We start from the raw sequence: 7,794 nt of genomic DNA, 5'->3' as shown, positions 1-7,794 counted from the left end.
AAAGCAAGAAGTAGTTCATAGAAAGTCCTTGATGCCTACAACAATCTTTGGCACTTCGGGATGACTGAAATTCTGATCGCTGAAATGGAAAGAAAGAGGTCAAACCTTGAGATCTGCAGAACCTTGGAAAACATTAGGTTGCTAGGATGTCACAGTTTTTAATTTGCTCTATAAAATATTTCAAAGAAAGATTTCAAATAATTCTGTATAAAATATTTTCTCAGTTTRCAAATTTGCTTTTATTTTTTGCCCTGTTTTTCTTGATTTGAAATGATAGTCAGCTGCTTTCTTTATTGTAAATATAAAGTTTAGCTATCCTTTAACACATCAGAGATTATGCCTGCAAATGCATGTTCATCCATGTTTGTACATGTGGGCCATGCCATGAAAAAGGGAAATACGGGAAAATGGGAAAAATTGGGAAATATGTAAATATTAGGCAAATTTGTTACCTTTTAGAGCTTTCCTCAGAAATCTATTTCCTTTACTTCTTTTTTATGCTAAAGGCAGAGGAGCACACCCCGTCAGCAAATTCAGTGCAAATCCAAAATAAATCCCCCAAATCCATTGGAATCACCTRGGTTTTAGACCAGAGTGTAGGTATGGCAGCACTTTAACAATGCCATGGAGAGAGCCCATGCAGGAGGAGCAGAGGGAAAACACAGRAATGAAGGTGGGCAGTGGTCTGGGTGGGTGGCAGGTCCTGGGGTGGGTCTGTGCCTGCAGCACAGCCTGGGGCTGCTCGTGGTGACAAAAGGAACAGGCTGTGCACACAGCATCCTCTGCCTCAGGACAGCACTGCAAAGGCAAATTTCCCTGCTAAACTGCWTGAAAATAAAACCATCAATAAACTTGAAATACTTTGATGCAAGGTCGGTTTCACATTCTTTCTCCAGGCTGGCTATAAAGTGACATCAGCAATGAACTCAGAGTTTATAGCTGCTCATTTGTCATCATGCCCAGAACACTCCTSTGAGGCAGTGCAGTTTATGTAGCACAAAGCAGATCCCCAAGATGATGGGTGACTGCCCGTGATGGGTGACTCTGACAAGTGATTCAGATAACAGTGTGAGATTGAGGAAAGGAAAAACAGGACCACATCCTAAAAATCTCTGCCCCAAGAAAGAATCCAGTAAATAGTAACAGAGAGGAAAAATCTGTGGTGATCTAATATTGCTATTATGTTATGATTGTCTGCAGAGCTCGAGCTCTGCAGCCTTTCTCTCTTTCTCTTGCTCTAATCTGTGTGGGCATTTCTATTATCCCTGTCACCACAGCGTCTGAATGTCTTCTAAGCAACAAGAAATAGTAACTCTTTTTTTTCTCCCATCAACAAAATATGGGCTTTATCTCAGCTAGCATGAAGTCTTCTAAAAATGTCAGTGTGCCGAGAAGGAGAGCATGGAGATTTATCACGGATCCAACACCTCATTCTCCAGTCTGCTTTCTGCTCTGTTTATGCATTGCTTTGAGTCTCTCTGTGATGRTTGGAACGAGATGATGTCTGTGGTATTTATGGGGTATTTATATAAGGAATGGTTCTTTAAGTGCAGCAACAAGGTTAAGTGTGATGTAGCAACTCAAGAAGTGCTTTTGACAGCTGAGTACCCCCTTCCAGGAAAACATTGTCTGCTTTTTTTTAATTGCAAATGTAAGATACTGAGCAATACTGCTTGCAGCACTAGGTCTGTCACACACAGCAAGAGAGACACCTACCATAAGTGACAAAGTAATCACAGGTCATTGTGTAACRGATGCTTTAGTCACGTTTTACATGAGGTAAAACTCATTTTAAACATGCTCACAATAAGCTWTGCTGCCTTGACAGTGCTTTGATTAAAGTTTAACCTCAGTCAGCCCCTGCTCTGCTGCTGGCCAGGGTAACARGGTAGAGCCCTGTCACCTCCATTCACATTTCAAAATGAATGGAGCTACCAACAATGCTTTGTTAGCATCTTCACTGAACAGAGAGGGAGGCAGAGAGGTAATGTGTAAAGGTCCTTAAAATTCTAAGAAAATATAGTTTATCATCATACTCCATTATTATTATCACTAATTACTTTAGTAATTCAAACTGTCATACTGTATGCTTTAAGAGCGAGACAGGAAGGAGCTTGTTCACTTCTTTGTGTGCTTTTCTTTTTTTCCTCAGAACAGTCCTTTGAAACCTTATTTGCATTGAAAATACTTATTGAAAAGCTGAGTCTCATGTCAGGGTTCCTATTCTACTCAGAGGATGTAATTTTGCTTTGTAAATTGGTCTCTCATCTTGAATGAGCAAATAAGCATCCTGGTGGATGCCAATTAGATGAACTTTTGTATCCCAAGTAGAACTGCTGAGAGCAATTTTGATGGACTGAATTTGCATCTGAATATGCTTTCAACTGGATCTAAAACACATTGTAAAATCAGATTGATCTGTCCAGAGTTCCTCCAATGGAAAAGATTTCAGTAATGTAATTTTATCTGGACAGGTTCAGAGCAAGACATTTTTATATCTGTTTAGTTTCTAACAACCCAAATAACATATCTTAAAAAGCCAACATGAAGGTATTTCAGTTTTTCTGCAAGTAAACACTGGGGATAGTTCCAGCTTTTTRATTCTGTTCTTTTGAGACTTATCTTCAAGGAAAAATCTGGAACACTGATTTTTACCAGAATCAAGTCAAACACTGAAATCCTGAAATTCTTTWGAAAAACAACTTCCATTCTCACGCTCAATTTGTAGAGGGAGAAGCATTGATTGCTTAAAATGTTTCCAGCTGCAATAGTCTAAATCAGGAATTTAAAAATATTTTTGATGGATGCTGCCTTTGGTAATGGCAGYGCTGGGTATAATCACGGACAGGAATAGCACTGATTACTGGTATCAGCCAAAAGCATTTCCAGCAGCTCAGACTGTCTGTCTGTCCTTCAGAGACAGCTTCCGTGCCATTATGCTTTATGCTGTGATGGCAGAAGTGCTGAGATTTGTACCAGGGTCTCTGGGCACTAGAGAGTGTGCTAACCTGGACTTTCACAGTCTCCTTACATCTGAGGCTGATGTTCAGGGAATGCTAAGCAGTTTCAGGAGAGGGTTTTTTTGGGAGAAGTTGTTGATCACTATCCTTTCATGAGCAGGCAGGATTAGTGTGCACTTTTAAAATCTATTCCTCTGCATCCTAAACATCCCAAGCCACAGCAAAAGTGCATAATCATCTTGCCTTTAGGCAAATGATATGCCAGTCTTTTGCAGTAAAAATACTTTTCTCTCAGCACCACGGAGCTACAAATTGGTGCTCCTGATGTACTGTGTAATTCTTCGTCTGGACTCACAAAAATACTGCAACTTTTTTTTTTTTTTTGAAGTAATGGTCAGGGAAGATGAAAGTTGCTGTAATTCCTATAAAACCTCTTGTGAATTGTTGATTCTTCTTGGATTTGGAAGATCAGCTTCAGCACTGGTGGGCATTGCAACATAAGGACAGGCACTGACCAGTGCTCTGTAATAAGGGATCACAACTGARCAAAGGTTAYCCAAAACATCACTCTCATCTAGTTYCTGAAGTCTGAAATAARATCCTGTATTAGTGTGAGGCATYAACTCCAGTAATCACTAAAGGAAAGACACTTTAGTGAACACATAGGGAATCTCCTTTTAAAAGTAACAACAGTAAAATTACCCTGCTTCACTGAAACAGGGACAATGAGAAGGGGGTGCCTCTCTCCCTTCAGCAGTCCCTTCGTCATATCAAGGACATTTTTCTAAGGAATTCCAAACATGGCTAACTTTATCCCAGTGCTAGACCTGAAGGGAGCCCTGATGAAGATATTTGTCGGCTACTTTTGTTTCATGTAACAGAATAAACACAACAGAATCGGTTCTTTAAAATTAGCAGCCAGAGGCTGAGGTGGGAGAGCCATTCTGCGTAGCCTTCTGCCGTGTCAGGATGCAAAGATCAGCTCAAGGACTGCTCTGAACCCTGACCCTGCTGAGAGTGGCCATCCTCAGATGGTCTGTGGCTCCACAAGCTCAGCTCCCAGCCCCAGCCTCCCTCCTCTGGTGGAGTTTTCAAGAGATGGAGCATTGCAGTGCTCCTGAGGAGTTGAGCCTCTTACACAGCACTTAGGAGAAATGAGGAGGAAGGGGAAATGTCTTTCCTGAGTTTTTGCTTTTCCTTTTGAAGAGAGGCATTACTTCAGCCACCACCTTTACCAATCCCCTGCTCCCCTGTGCTGTGAGCTCTCCGTGTGCAGCCAAAGAGGCTGAATTWATCTGAATTTATCAGATGTTCAGTGATGAATGCTGCTGTGGGCAGACCATGGAGTGGCAGGGAACCTTTGAAGAGTCTGCAAGGGAGGGAGGAGGGAGAACTGTGTCATCTTGACATCTCAACAGCCCGCCAGTTTCCAGAAATAAAGATCACCCCTATCCCTTCCCCAGCCTGGCAGACAAAGCCCTGGCCTGTGCTGCTTTCTGAAGCACAGCCCCACATGCCTCACAGTTGTTTCAYAAAGATCTGATGCACACAAAGGCAGGCCTGTGTTTATAGCAGTGGCTAGACAAACTCACAAACAATTCCTCTCCCAACAGCACAAGTTCACACAAAATCCCAGTCTTCAGGGAGCTGGAAGATAAACACGAATCTGTGTTGCTCTTTTAAACAGAAAGTTCTACAGAAAATGATGGCTTTATCTCTTTAAATGCCAGCTCTACAATTTTGAGGGATAAAGTTTGAATCCTTATTATAGGTTACTAGAAGCACAAGAAACACTTTGCTACAGCTAAGAAAAGCTTTCAGATGATTATGAGTTTAAAGCTTCATGTTRTATGTGCTGCTGGGTTAGCAGCCTCCTAACTGTGCTGTATTTTTTTGTAGCTGCAGAAAATGATATGTTGCACTTCAGGATTGTTTGGGAGAAGATACATATTGCATACAGATGGAGAGATGGGGAATTTTTGCCCCCAGGAGAGCTCTGTGAAATGGAATATATCAAAAAGCAACCCTTAAACCTTTCGTATTCTCATATAAAGATGTTTGCATATATTCATACATGCACATTTTGGCACATACCTGCTCTGATGGGGGAAAAAAAATTAGGAAAAAAAATCCTTCCCAGAAGGTCAAAAAGCTTTTGGATTGTCACAAGACATGGGGGGAAACACTATCCTAATGCTGTACTTGAGCTTCTTTTTGTTGGTGTTGCTGACCTGGACCCCTGCTCAGACAACACAAAGGGTTACTGCAAAATGTTCACACAGAGCTTTGGAAAAATGAACTTGGGAATCAGAGTCACTGAGGGCTGCAGGCTTCTCTGGGAAATGCTGGAGGAAACATTGGCCTACGGTACATGGTGGTTTTTTCCTCTCATCAAACAAAATTGCCAAAGTGTAGAATKTTTCCCTGCAAATCACTTTCCTCAGTGGAAGAAGGTGAAGCTAATGAACCTGGTAGAGAAAAACTCGTTGTTAGCAATACTGAATCTCTCCTATTCATGAGGAGCCCTCTGATTCAGCCCACCAGATTGAACAGTCTTTATTAATCCCATCCCACAGCACTGATTGCATTAACATTATTCTTTTGTATTGTACAATAMTCTATAACATTGAAACCTTGAGGAGATAGAAGCTAAGCAGGGAGACCTACAAGAAGAATCCATTACTCTAGAAGCTAAAAAAATCTGACCTGTGGCAGCTTCAGCCTGAGCAGGAAAGATCCACTTGCTAATAAACTATCCAAAGAGAGGSASMAGGAGAGAGAGAACAGGCTGAACCYTTGACAAGATGCTAAGTRGAAGTTTTTTCTTGYCTAACATTTTTTCACTCATGACAACTCTCACTCAATTCCAGTTGAAAGCAGCTGCTTCCCTAGAATGGGCTGCAGCTTTCCCAACTTTCTCTCTTGGCCTCATGTGTGTCAGAATGTCATATACAAATTTCCACTAAAAAAGTGTATGTAAGCCTTTTTTTTTTTTCTCATTAAAATATTCTTGCAATAATCTTTAAAGATACCACAAGTTCTGTTGCCTCAGAAATGTGTTCTCTGTAATACCTTTTCTCAATATTGTCTTTATGACCACTCAGGGTGCGACTTTTAAACTTATTTTGATTGTATTAAAAAATTCCAAGATATGTTGCAGCTCTCTGTCATTAGATTCATGTTATATGATTTTAGTTTTCAGTTAATGAAAATGGAAACATTGAAGAATGTTCAGACTGCTGGCAATTTTGTTTATTTTCTCAAATCCTATTATATTCCATTCTTATTGCAGAACCCATTTAGGAAGAAAGTAACATTTCAGGTTCCAGTTCTGGAAGTGCTGAATGCTCTCAGCAAAGGGCACAAGTCCTTCCACAAAGGATCTGCATAGCAAGGTATCAGATTTTTGGGTATCAGATTSTCCTTCAAAGAGGTGTCTGGATTCCCACTTAGGTTTAGAAAAGTCAATCTCTCTGCAGCAAAACCATCTCTACAGGATTTGCTATCGACTGCCCTGAGCTCCTTGTGCCTCATGCTGGCTCTTGGCAGCTCATGCTCACTTGCTGAGCTCTTCCTCTCACTTTGCAGGGACCTTCACCATCATACTCAGGGGAGTGAATTCTGCTTCAAGAGCTGCTTGTCTGAGTCAAAATCTCTTTCCTGGGTAAACTGCAGCATTTCCCAGCACCCAGGTCTGGATGTCTGTCTGAACTACCTAAATATGGGAGCCCCCACCTTATTTTAGGTGCTTAAGAACCAAGAAATCGAAAAGCAAAGGCCACCTCTGAATACGCTGAACTTTAAAATCAATGAGTTTTTGCTTTCTACTCCTTACTCCTTCTCAGCCCATCTGTTGGATCTGCACCAGCAGACAGAACCACATGACCTGCACTACAGGATGAAATGACTTTAAATGGCAACGTGGCACTAGTACAGCAATAACATCTCAGCAGCAGACAGAGTGAGATTAATATCACCATTAGCAAGTGGATGTTTGATATATTAACCTCAAGGATTCATTGGGCCTGTAAATCTGCAGGGGCTCCGTTGGGTTCTCTGCTGTTACAGATCACAGAAATAATGTAAACAGGCATTTACTGGGGCCTGGTGGAACTGGAGAGTCTGTGTTTGCTTGAACAGTCTTTATAAAAGGTAGAAATCTTGTTATAATATAAACACAAAGGTATATGTATATAAACAGTGTTTTATGGAAGAAAATTTAATAAACATAAACTCAATARGCAGAAGTTAAAAGCAGCYRCATATTAAATAWTGAAAGGRGAAAACAGCAGCTCCTTCATCCTTGTGAGCTCAGAGATGGAAAGTTTCAGCAAATATTGAGGGCAGAATTCCTCTAAAGAGAAATATAAAGAGAASAGCAAAATACCTGAGCCTGTGCAGCCACTGGGCTGGGAGAATGGAGGCACAGCAAGCAGATCTGATGCTGAGAGAGTTTTCTGGGTGTCACTTGGCACTTGGTGCCCACAAACCCCACTGTGTCCCTAAATCRAACCAAACCTCACATCTGGCAGGGTCTGGCCCTTCATGATGGGGCTGCTGCTGCTCTCTGCTGGTGCAGTCAGGCTGAGGAAATCACTGCACAACAAAGCAGCTCCGAGAAAACAAATGCTGCTGCCTAGAGCTGGGCAAAGAGTGGCCATTCCCCACCAGAAAGGTTCTGGGATTTTCAGCCTCTGTTTTTCTTTCTGTTTTTTAACAGATGTTGGTATACCTTCACATCCGTCAAGGGAAATATTTGGGATCTATCAAAATATTCTGTTTCAACAAAACAGCTGTTTTTCTCTAAACTTTGAAACTTTTCTGTTATAATATG

Source organism: Malurus melanocephalus, unplaced genomic scaffold (genome assembly GCF_030028575.1).
Source record: "Malurus melanocephalus ecotype Western Australia unplaced genomic scaffold, MMel_1.1 scaffold_39, whole genome shotgun sequence".
Lineage (NCBI taxonomy): Eukaryota > Metazoa > Chordata > Aves > Passeriformes > Maluridae > Malurus > Malurus melanocephalus.
Note: the sequence above shows the minus strand (reverse complement) of the source record.